Source organism: Linepithema humile, chromosome 1 (assembly GCF_040581485.1).
Source record: "Linepithema humile isolate Giens D197 chromosome 1, Lhum_UNIL_v1.0, whole genome shotgun sequence".
In the NCBI taxonomy this organism is placed as follows: domain Eukaryota; kingdom Metazoa; phylum Arthropoda; class Insecta; order Hymenoptera; family Formicidae; genus Linepithema; species Linepithema humile.
The window spans coordinates 43,867,773-43,881,121 of NC_090128.1; the positions used below are offsets into that span (position 1 = coordinate 43,867,773).

The following is a 13,349-nucleotide window of genomic DNA, read 5'->3' on the forward strand; positions in this document are numbered from 1 at the left end:
GTCCGAGAGCGTCATAATTTACGCCGGAATCCAGATGACGCCGAATAACCGCGTTCCGACGTGCGGAAAGAAGAAAGACGAACGTGTAACGAAGAAGAATAAGAGAAGCAGCCACCGCAGATGCGCGCGTATTTATATGCGGCTAGTGACGCGCGCGCACACACACGCGAGCACGCTTACGCACGCGACACGCAGGCACAACGCCGACGCGGGGCGCCGGTCGTCTCGCTCGGCGAGGTTCCTGGCGTCAGTCTGTCGGGCCTCCTGGGTCCCTCCTTGCGCTCCTACGATGCCCATCGAGTCTACGATCCTCCCTCTTCTTTCTCTCTGATCCGTCTTCCGTTCTTGCAGTCTCTAACTTTCTCGCTCGCCCTTGTCAGAGAGAGAGAGAGAGAGAAAGAAAGAGAGAGAGAGAGAGAGAGTGGGACGCGCTTTTCAATTAAGGTTTGTTTATACATATCGTATCCGTACCGTGTCCGTACCGTACCGGCAAGATTCGATATGAGTATTTACACATATCCGGCTCGCATCCGTGAATATTTTGAAACATCAGTCTTGAGACATACATCTGAACTGTGAACATGGCAGAGCTATCGATAAACGAATTAGCGGTAATAGTATTAATTTTAGACGAAGAGAAATCTTTAAAAAAAAAACGGATTTTATGGGTTCATAAAGCATGGACAAACGAAAAACAAAACAAAAGTGAATTTTTTACATTTTACATATAAAGAATTGGTTGATGATGCAACTAAATTTTATCAATATTTTAGAATGTCAGAACATGCTTTTAATGTGTTACTCAATTTAATTGATAATAAAATACGAAAACAATATACAAGATGGAGAGAACCGGCTAGCGAAAACACGTTCCTACATATGTATAAATTTTTGAAGAGAATTGTGTATTTTTTTTTCAAATAAAATAATGTTTAATGAATATAAAAATTTATTTGTAAAATAATATTTATCATGAGTAAAATTACCTGGTTGGTCAAGTTCTTGAGAAATACTCTGCCACAGTTTTTCTTTATAAATTCCATCAAGATATTTTGGATGGGAAAGGTCGTATAATTCGATGTGTTGTTGCACTAATTCTATCAATTTTGTTGAAATAATTCTATCATAATCCATTTCTTTATTTTAAAAGAATGCTCTCGATATCGCAGATTGATACAAAATGAGACTCAAAAATCTGAATGCTACACTGAAGCCTATTTACATTTGTCAGTACCGACACGTTCAGTGCCGTCCGGTCCGTGAAAATATCGTCGCCAACGATATCTGCGGTGCCGGTACGGACACGGACGGCACGGATACGGAATAGTGTAAATACTTACATTTAATCATATGGAATCGAATCTAGCATTCGTGCACGGACGTGTACGGTACGGACACGGTACGGATATGTATAAACGGACCTTTATTATTCGCCGCACCGCACTTTAAATTCTTCGAACTAAACTTTAAAAATAAATCCGTGAACTCGACAATAATCTCAATCATGCAAATTACAATGCCGCTGCGACTTTATTTTATTCATTGCTACTTCAATTATTACTGTTTCGTTCTATTTACTCGATAAGATTTTATACTTGCAACGACCTATAGTTTTGAATATTTTAAAACATACAAAAACACATTAAGATATTTTTTCGATATATTAAAATAGCCAAGATTAATTAGAAAGCTTTTCTTTATTTCACTTTCAGTTCTTGCCGCGCTTTTCTTACGTATACTTTTTCTTCCACGTTTATATCATATATGCTACATGAATCTGAATGAATGAAGCTCAAAATTTTTTGCATATTCTGACGAAACTTGGTTCAGAATAATAAGGAAATTTTTCTCTGTCTTTCATCCCTCCTCTCTTACTGTTGTTATCTTTCGTCGCTCTCACGCATGTCCTCGTCTCGCAGATTGGAAATAACACGAGTGCAATTCTCTTTTACCCTGCGAAAGTACTGTCGCAAAGGCTCACGTACGCACGATCTCACACAGCTATAGTACACTAGAATTGCGAAGCCCTCCTGGTGCGTCTGCAAAGTGGCTAGTCCGCGTCCGAGTTACGATATCGCCGTCTGCGGCTGCGGCTGTGCGTGTTGCGCGACCAAGTTAGATTGAAAAGCTTTTTTTTTCCGGGATACCTTACTACATACATCTTTTTGCACGAAAATATCTTCCACAGTAATATCAGAAATGTCTCTCAATTTATCCTCCCTTCGAAAGAAAATTTACGCTATTTCGCTATATATATATTATTCATACGGTAAAATTTTATTCACTTGAAATCCCACTTGAATTTGCACGCATACGATCATGTTGAAAGTCTGATTAATTACATTTTTACGGGATAATTAAATTTTCACTATGCGATTATCTTGATCCGGTCCCTTTCCTCGTGTATATTTCCCTGCAGTTGCGTCCGCTTGTAAACTCATCGACTGGAAATAATACGCGCCGGCGATCTCCCGCCCTCTCGCACACGCGAGCAACCTCTCCCCTTCCCTTACACACGAATGGATCTCTCACGATCGGCTTTTCGCGTTCGCATGATCTCACGCAGTGACGCACACGCGCTTTGTCGTGTCTCCCGTTGTATTCACATAATGATTTTCGCATACACGTATAACGCGTGCACCGAGATACACATATATCGCTGTTTACACTTCGAAAACCAATTTAAGAGCCGTTAATCCCAATGTCAATCTTTCGTCACTGTTCTCGTCATTTATTCGATTTTTTGTGTTTACATACCGCGTTTTGAGATAATTACGATATAAATAAATCGAATAAATCAAACAATAATTTGGTGCATGTATTATAAGTAAGAAGTTGGCGCTATGTGAATGCAATGTCAATTCAGGTGATGATATATTGTCACACCGTAATGCATGCGGTATAATTCACGACGGAGCAGCCTTGAGAGAAATAAATAGACGAAACATTAAGGCTCCTGGGTAGTCACCGCAGCCATATTAGATTCGTGACGTCAGAAGCGAGAAATGACACGCCGAGAATTCTTGCGTGCCATTTCTAAATAAAATAATAATTTAACAAAGTAACACTCTAGATCGCTTTAAGACACTTGTAAAATTGTCCGAAAACTATGCTTTTTCCTTGACAGGTTATAAACAATCGTTAAATCAACCGTGAAGCGAAGCCTAATTATGCGAGAAAACACACGGTTGACAGCTGTCTGTATGAGTAGAAAATATTCCTTCTACGTTGGGCTTTCCCTGCTAATCTTAGTTTTCGGATAATTTTACAGGTTTCATGAACACGTCACATATTACAGCACTAACATTTAACGAATATTAACGAAATGGCACGCAAGAATAAATTGGGTAGTCAACATGTCATTTTTTCACGTCTAATAGTTCATCGATTCTCCACCTAAGACGCTGCATGAGAATTTCTGTCATATGGACATGTCGGTAACGGTACTAAGCTATATATATTCTGTATTTATCGCGTTTATTTTTTTGTAAACAAATTTTTGAATTATAAATTAGCATTTTGTATGTTATTCAGTAATTTACTTTTATTGTATCAATTGATTAGGTCAAACTGTTACACTATTTACTTATACAATAAATCGACTAGGTAAATTCGACTAGGTTTTTATTCCTACCACAATTATGTCGCCACTGTCAACGCGGAGTTCACGGCTACGGGACCAGGAGCCTTAACGCGGCCATGAAATTATCTCGAATTAGAGTAGCGTCGTCGCTCGAGCACGTACGTGTGCTAACATCAGCGTCGCATGGTCAATCTCGTAACCTCACGTTTGCACATTCCCCCGTCTATCTCCAGTCTCTTCATGCAGCACAAATATACAATACATACATTCGCACAGATCGGTGTATGCATCAATAGTCAATCTACCAAGCCGCGGTATCATGCCGACCGTGATTCGCCACTGTGACACGTCGCTTATCGCTAGACAGCGATCGACCGCCATGTGACAATAGCGTAGGGTCAATCGAGGTAATTGTCGCAGTAGAGCAAGCGTGACATCGCAATGCTCTGCGACGATAAGAGACAAAACCGTAACAGTAGTAATTTCGTTCTCGTTCGGGGCTTATCAGTTCATAATAAGTTGGAAATTCTGAATTTATTGCGCTCTTGAATTGAAAATCAGAAAACCGTGGAAAAATTGCGACACGCCAAAGAATTCTTTGGGATTAGAGATACGGGAGAAGCAGGAAACACTCTGAGAAAGATACAGGAAACATTTGTAAAATAAAAGAATTGGACAATAAGTACACATCATTAGAAGCGTACGTATCATTATTAGATAACGCTTGTATTAGCGCACGGTTCGGCGGAGAGATCGAAGAAATGCGGTCGGCCGGTTTAAATGTCACGGGGAATATCACCGCTCGAGAGGATCGATGAATCAACAACCTGATGCCAGCCGGCTCGTTGGAGGAGAAGAACGATCACGGTGTAAATATCCTACGTGACCCGCAGCCCTTTGCCGTGTCCCGTCGAGATCGCCGTCACCGATGCAGTTTATTATTGCATCACAGCCCGCGCTCAAAAGCGCGATTAGTTCAACTCGTCCTCGCAAATCGAATTCAAGTTGTTGCAAAAAGTCACAATATACCATCGTCTTCCGGGTATCATACCTTTTACAGAGACCATCGAAAGACTGGAACAAGCATCAACAAAGAGCGTCGAGGAGACACCGCTGGCGGTGCAGCCCACTCGTGCCAAATATTCATCTCAATTCTCTTCGCACATTTAGCGCTAAATGCAACTGTTCGAGTTAATATCGTAATGTGCTAACATTAGATACATAGCAAATGAATTAAACGATTCAAAATTTAACGAAACTGCACTGAAGCTACTTAAAGCTATCTAATTTGACAATTAATTATAAATTATTTGCCATACTCAATGTCTGAATCTTACTCTTAAAAACAAACATTTCACCCTCCCGTTATCGCGTTATTATCGCAAAATGCATTATGTTCAATTCGACTGTATGCATTTTTCCAGCTGTGCATTAATCACGGACGAGGAATGGCGGCATGAATGCACGTCGACCGCAGAAATAGATCCTCCAAATCGTCATTGGCAAATCGAGCAGCCGATGTAGCCTAATTCAAATTGGACGTGTTTGCACAACGCTGTTCGTTAATTAATTATTGTTGCCGATCGACGCTCCGAAATTGCGCTAAACGCGCCAATAATTTATCGCCAGTAAAAGAGCGCGTGCATGGTCGTACGCGTGCACCGATCGGTCACGAGAGCCCGTGCGATCGATTTATTTTCCACGCAGCGCAGGCTAATGAGATCACGTGGGCGTAATTCGTGCCCTCCCTCTCCGTGCGCCGTTGCAACTTTGGCATTACGGTTGTGCAATGATAAAGGGCATCGTCGGGTTACAGCCGCGGAGAGATTCGAGCGATCGTTGAATTTCAAATGAATGTGAGATTAAACGAGCCATTAGAAAGCCATCACGTTTAATAGCACATATTTGTCGAAGAGTAACGAGGTACCGCGGTATTTATTTAGAGAGCCAAAGCTGGATTCGCTTGGAAGACCGAATGAGAAATTTTAGACAACAATCGCAAGTTGATGGAAAATAATGACAATTCGAAAATAAACTTCGCCCGTGAATTTTGTTACACGATAAATCGTGTGCACGTTTATAAACGTTCCACGAAAAACGGCCGAAATAAGTGATAGTGATCATCGAAATTGTCTACGAAATATGGCAGATTATTCATTCTACATAAATAATTGTAGATTGCCGATGCAGTCAATTTTTGCATGATACGCGCAAATACACGCCTGTATCAAAAGTTATCGGAATTAATACATCAATGTGAAAATGTCAAAGAAGAAAATAGGATTGGAATAAATTTTCTCAGAATAAATAACACTTAACTGGTGCATATGAAGAGAAAATAAACAGCGCACTATCGAGATCGCAGTTCGCAAAATAACGCCATCGCGTTTTTTTTTTTTTTTTTTTGCGTTCTCGCGCTATCGGACGTCAAATAAAATCCACAATCTCTCGTCGTTTCTTCTAGAAAACCGTCTATCTTATCGAAAATGACTCAACCGATGCTATTGAACAACATCGACTAAGATCTTGATTCCAAGACTGCATCGTGAATGGAAACTATGCGGCGATTCATGAGTTGACTCGCTTCGTGGAAGTATTATTCCGAGAAATAATTCACGCGGATTCTGCGAATCTCATCTTTGCGCAGTTGGAAACGTGCGACGTATTATCACTACATTCACCATCATATACGTTAGGTGAGGGACCGAGCCTATATTTTAAAGACCTTTCAAAAAATTGCACTGGTTTTAAATAATTAAAAAAATAAAATTACAATGGATTTTGGTGACATAAAAAAAATTAAAAAATCGCAATTAATTGCGCTGCAATTAATATCTGTAACAATCTAGAAAAATTGCCAAATGTACATTGGATTTACAATTGCGCTATGCATGTTTTTTGCAAACAATAATATCGTTGAAACGCAGAATTGCACATTCTACCTATAGTATAATTTTTATGTCTTCATTCTAAAAGCACCTTAACAAGTACTTTCTCAAGCACGTAAGAGTCACATTAAAAGCAAAGTATTGCGTAAAGAAGTTTTTTCTCTTGACTCTTTGCGTGCATTATTCGATCTAGGGTAAAAAGTTGTCGATGGTAATCGCAATGGATGACAGTAATAGGAAAAACAGCATAAGCGGAGTTCAACAGGTGGATATAGCGTGAGTAAAGCTGTCATTCGCGGGATTTATTCCGCCTCCTATGTAATAGATAGCGACTACCATCGAGCAGCGGGCGCAGCAATCAGCATGACGTGACCTAAGTAAGCCTAACTGACCCAACCTTACGTCGACCTGTTGCAGGCGTTGCATTCGATATCACCTTTCGATACCCGGGCGAGCGATAGATATTCACGCGAATGTCACCGCGAGTGGAGCACGCGAGTGATTTATAGCGGCGTTTATTGTCAAAGCTTTCGAATAATTATTTCTATATGCTGGCGATTACGTTAATTATTGCTTTGATCGGACATGATTGATCGTTAATGTAAACGTAAATGGCAATACCGCAGAGATTAACTTGTTGTCGACATTTCAATGTAACGATGGCTGGAATATTCGCAACACTTTGACATTATATAATAGCGCCAATAATGCCTCATTGGTTAATAACATGTATCGCATACTAGCGATGTTTCACTTCTCCGTCACCGATATCGCTCTTTCGAAAATACGTTATCGCGCATAATTGGATGTCACTGCGAGTGATGTAACTATGTTAGCCTTTGCGCGGAATGTTATTCCGCTAAAAAAATCGATTTCTTATTTTTGTGCGCGATATTGAAACGCAACTTAGATAATTCGCGATGTATATTACGCGACGTCTGGCGCCAGCCTGTCCGCGTTAACATCGCAGACAATCCAAACTCTTCAGGCTATTATTACACGACAAGTGTAACGTAAAAATGAAGTATCCGCATACAGAGAAGTTAATAAACGTTAAAGTCCGTCTGGCAATGATAAGATTATCGTCGTGAATTCAATCGTCGTGATTAATTAATCGCTTTGTAACCTTTATACCGTTTATTATTCCTCGAACGCGCTACTCGGGATTTTCATGCCACGCCGCTTCTGCATATTTCTCCGCGTCTACATCAATACGATCAGTCATGCTTTTTTTTTTTTTATATATATATATAATATCGTCATACAGGTGTCTCCTTGTGGAATTCAAGCGTTTTGACGTTGTACAAGAATGAAAAGGAGACACCAGGACGAAACGCACTTTGCACAGCGTGATTACGGTTTCCGAATCAACCTCGTGCAGCATCTGGCGTGTCCTGCTTCCGCGAACAATCAAATCAGAGCGGCGCGACAAACATATGGCGCAATATACGCGTCCACATGGATATATTTGCGCCTGCCAGCAGATTATTAATTCCGCGAGCCGATACCGCAGTCTTTCATTCACGAATTGTGCACCTATTGCCCCGCGTTGCACATCATGCACGCACATCGCGCGGTTACATTCAATAAAATTTGGACGCGCAGCCTCTTTCGACAGCTGTTGTGCGCTCACTCATACAAGGCGGACCTGAAATAGGCGGCGATATTTTAGGCATCTGTCCGCCTATGAATAAAACACGATGAAGTACAAGCCTAGATTCTAGAACGGTCGGTTTCCGAGCCAGAATTTTGTCGGATTTTTTTATTTTGAATCGATTTGGATTGTACGCGATGTGTCGTCTTTCGCATACGCACAATGTGATTGAAATATTTGCGTTTAAATCTAATATAAATACGTAAATTAATTTATTATATCTTGTTGTTTGTTGCGTGTCGATGTGTAGAAAGCGTGAAGAGGCAGTTGCAACGATCGAGAATTCTGCAACGCGCAACGTCGCACGCCTAATTCAAGTCCCTCTTTCTCTTTCTCTCTCGCCGCAGCGAGCTTGGCGACGCTCATAGGACGCTTCGCGGAAATTTCTTAACGAGCGCGAAACTAGGTACGTCGTCGGTCCATTCATAAATTCCAAGTATCACGGCAATTTCGTTTCGCGAGTTTCGCGGCTAGTGGGCACAACTATAATTGGAGTGACTCGTATTAAATTAGCGAGAAACTCGCGCGTACGTGGGAAGCAGATGAAACGGTGAAGATGACACGCCACCGACGCAGCGCGCGTACCTTGAAATTGTCGCGATCCTCTACGTAAATGTAATTTTATTTGAATTTATCGGCAAATGCTTGTGTCATTTCATATTTTTCACAATAATACACGAGTTTCCAACATGAGGATTGATTATTGTAAAGCTTGTAAAGAAATATTTATATTAACTTAAAATCGTAAGTAAAATTTATTTCCTTACGCAACTTAAATTATTTTGTATTTTTTTAAACTTTCGGCAGAATGCTTACAATAATTATTTTCCTTTTGACTGATTATATTCGATTTCACTGAATGTCAATGACGGGTGACAATAGGTTCCTTGCTACTCAGACGTACACCCGCAGGGAGAGACTTAACTGCGTCGTGTTCGACATGCGTGTTCGACATATAGGAAGCGATGCTGAAAATTCCGGAACGTCAATGGACAATGGCGATTACCCGACCAGAGACCTCATTGAGGCGGCAACACTATACATGGCGCCTCATTCATGAATTCCAAGTATAACCGCAAATTGGTTTCGCCGGTTACGTTGTCCGGCTACCTACACGTAATTACACGCGCATTGCATGCATTCAGTTCCTCGGTGCACTCGCAACGCATTGAAAATTGATTCGACACCGCTAATATAAATATTATTAAATAATCAATTTTATAAATTAATTTTATAGCGATTTCTTCGAATTTTATGGTCATCTTTTAAATAATCGAAATAAATTCGACATTTTTTTATTCAAATATTTTTGGTCAGTAGAAAATCATTGAACATAAATATAGTCATTGTTCGAGTGAGTGTCAAAAATTGAGATAGAAATGAAATCGCCGTACAAGAATGGCTTAATGATCCATGAAGCGGAAAAGGCGAGTCATTAAACTTGATGCTCTCTCGAGATATGGAAAAAAAGTGGCGTCAAAAAATTTACGCCATATTGATTAAATAATTAACGAGGCGAAAATTATACTCCCCGCTATGGTTTGAGATGTCTATCGCGTATATGACGTGCGCGTAATTAGCGAGCTCGCCGCTCCCGTTGGTGACTGAAGTTAATGATACGCTTACTTAATTCCGCGCGATAATTCAGCCTTATCGATAGGGGAAGTTTTGTCGATGCGCCTCCACCCTGTGATTTTTTTTCCTTCTCGATGAGTCGCGTGCTTAACGAGCCGTGCAATGTGTAATTTGATCGCCTAGTTAAGCTATTCATGCGAGCACGGAAAAACCAAACGAGTTGCGAAGCGTAGCTCTTTTGCGCGCGCAATGGTATACAAACACCGATCAAACTCCACGGTGCAGCGCCGTGTACACCGACGAACCGGGAGGGAGAGAGAAAGAGAAATATCCGGATCCCCCTTTTTTGATGAATTAAGCCGCTACCACCATTAAGCCCCATTCAGCCGCGGCAGTTACGGCTGGTAGTACGCAATTTGCGCTGGTGACGAGTCACATACTTGACTCGAACGCTAATTGTAAGTGACCGCCAGTGGGCGTCGCAGGAAACTGCGTGTGGTGCATGCACACACGATGCAAGTGTGACGTCTCCGGAAAAAATTCCGCAACGCACGAGTTAACGATTGTTACTGGACGTGTTCATATTTTCAGAGAGAATTTTATCGCGCAAAATTAATTGGACGCGGTGTGCATTTTAACACACTTTATGAATTAACTCTCGCATCGTTTTTTTTCTCCCCTCGTGCGTATCCATTTTTTTTTTCAGAATTCCACGGAACGTAACAGAACTAAGGCTGCTCTAATTGTACCTGGAACCAGTTAGAACGCTAAAACTCGTCGCGTCTTGTTTACTCCGTTTCTTACAAACGCCGTTACATCTTTTCCCTCATTCAATTTTCTACAATCAGAACGCTGGAATTGATCGACGCAATTTTTACTTTCTTTTTTATTCGTTTTGAAATAACTACAAGTTTGATAAAAATGTGAAATATTGATCTTTAACTGCATAGCGTATATCGTATATTTTCGCTCTGCGGGATCGTATCACATATCCATATATGATACCGTATGTATTTTAAAATTTCAAGTGAAAAAGAAGAATATCAACTTTTTTGTTTTTTTCCTCATTTTTAGAATTCAATTCCGTTGATCTCATTTATAATATACCGTCTTTTTTAGCTTGAGCTATTCTAATGTAATCAGGTCAAAGTCCATCTTTGCGCGCCATCGTGACTTTAGAAATCGACGATGAATATGGAAAAGCAAAGCAGTTGTCTATCACAAGCGTTTTAAAAACTTACATTACCATATATACGCATTTTTTCAATATGTATCGTGCATTATCCAGTTTCGGTGTAAATTATCGCTATAAAGGCGAGTGTCCAAAGAGTATAGAATTATACTGTACGTATCTACAATACATTCTCCCATATTTTTTTGTTAAGATTTTATTTTAATGGCCTTTTGCAAGTGTAAAACTTTATATTCAATTTTACGCGTTGAAAGAGCCGTACGAAAGATAAGTTTCAGTTCAATTACATCATTGTATATTCTTTTATTCGCGTTTACAACGATCAAATAATCGATATATGATTGTATAAATAAATTTTTAATATTTAAATCATGTTGTTACACATATAATGATACACTCGCGATCTAATCATTATGCACCTGCATTATCACATTATCGGAAATTAACAGACGTTAAAATCACTAAACTTCTGTGAATGTCAACATGTGAGGATGATTCATTCATGAGACAACATTAATTATTGCCAATCAACATCGATATGTAAATTGTAGGCTCATATTACCAATGATTAATTACAATTACAATTACAATTTCTAGGGAAATCTAATCATTAAACTTTTACGTACCAATGATCAAGAAATGTGAACATGATTATCAAATAGAATCTGGTATTAACAAATGTAAAATCATTTTGTGACGATTATTTTATAAATAAAAAAATCCTGAAGTTGTTCCTTGTAAACAAATACAGCAAAAGTTTTTAATTTTTCAATGCTTCTCAGTAGACAGCTATCCAATATCGATGCAATATTTAGCATCAAATGCATAGTGTCAGTAGGACGTCAATTATCTAACAAAGCACATCTCTCGGCAACCGCAGTAGATAGAATAGCAAAAAATAAACCGCGAGTTACTGTTCGTAATTTTATTTCTCCCTTACCGTCGATTAAAACGCCTCTTTTATTTCTTTCGCGTATTAAAACTTCTGCAAAGTATCGGGGACCGATTTTATCTCGGCTCCCGTAGTGCGCGGCTCTATATAGACTTCCTCGTGGCATAATTCAGGTTAAAAGCCCAAAGAACTCCCGATTAGTTCGCGTAACTTCATTTCCTCTCTGTCATCAATTTAAACGAGCCTCCCGTGGCGTTCGCGCTACACATCGCAATCAAATAAATTCTGACTTCTAGAAAATATATCAGCTACTCTTTGTTCTAATAAAGTTCCTGTTTCGTGTGCGAGCGAGCTCCGATCAATATAACGCTTTTGCGATTTATACAGTTAATGGCGCTATTGAGTGCACATAGTGATAAATTTGATAAAAATAACTTAACTTATATTAGTTTTCACGTATAATTTTTTTGCTATAAATTAAAATTTAAATTTTAGATTTTTTATGCCCTATTAAATTATGAAAAAAAAACTATAATTTATTTGAATAAATTATATACATAGAGAGAAAGAGAAGTTAAGTTAAAAATTACAAAAAAATTGCTACAAGCAAAAATTTTCTTTGAACAACAGTTTAACAAAACTTTCATTGAACGTCACACGTACAATATAATCATTACATAATAAAAAAAAACGACTTTACAAAAACATGTGACTAGTAGCCAATTTTATGTCTCACGTCTGACGTAAAACTAGATAATATAGAAAAATGCGACGCGCCAAGCATGATAAATCAGATTTACGCTTTCTTACAGTAGTCTTCAAAATATCATGAATTAGAAATATTTTTTGTATATAAACGCGTCTATCCATTTAAACTGTTCCGCCGCACGCGTGCACACGCGTGAACGCGTAACGAAGGAAGCATAAAGGCGCGATATGAATAATGTAAGCTTATGTAACATCCCGTGTCACCGGGAATGTTATAAATAGCCCTTGTCACGACCAATGCTGAGATCGCACACAACGTACATGATGTAAGCGTGCATGCGCATGCACCCTTTGTTCTACTTAGATTCGTTGATACGTAATCTAGCAAGGGCAGCAAAAGCATGCGTTCATAGGTTCTCTTAAAACAGCTGGACCATATAACCGAGATCTTTTAAGATATGAGAGAAAAATACAACGCTAAATTACACAGATACAGTCTTTATGTAATTGTAAGGATGCAATTTTTTGAAACTCAATAAAATAAAGAAAATAAAAATTACAATCAAGAAATTATGACAAATAAAAAAATGTATAAATATTTCGAATAACTCCAAATGTAATTTTTCTGCAAATTGTTTGAAATAGAAAAAAATTGGAAAAATGTAAAAAAAAAGGAACACGTGAATATAACTTATCGATTTCACCATACGATTTATTGTTTGAGCGATAACCGGAACAATGACCGGATGTTTCGGGGTCTTCGAACTTCAAATATAATTTAAATTTTCGCAAACAGAAGACAACAACCCGTATTTCAGTGTGAGAAAATACAGCAGCAATGTTAAAAAAGATCACAA

General features: G+C 39.0%; 1 long non-coding RNA gene across 2 annotated transcripts in view; it reads right to left on the reverse strand.

Annotated features, from left to right (window-relative positions):
* LOC105678162 (uncharacterized) overlaps positions 1-13,349 on the reverse strand; it is a 162,865-nt gene that overhangs the window by 78,257 nt on the left and 71,259 nt on the right. The gene's annotated exons all lie outside the window — the stretch shown is intronic.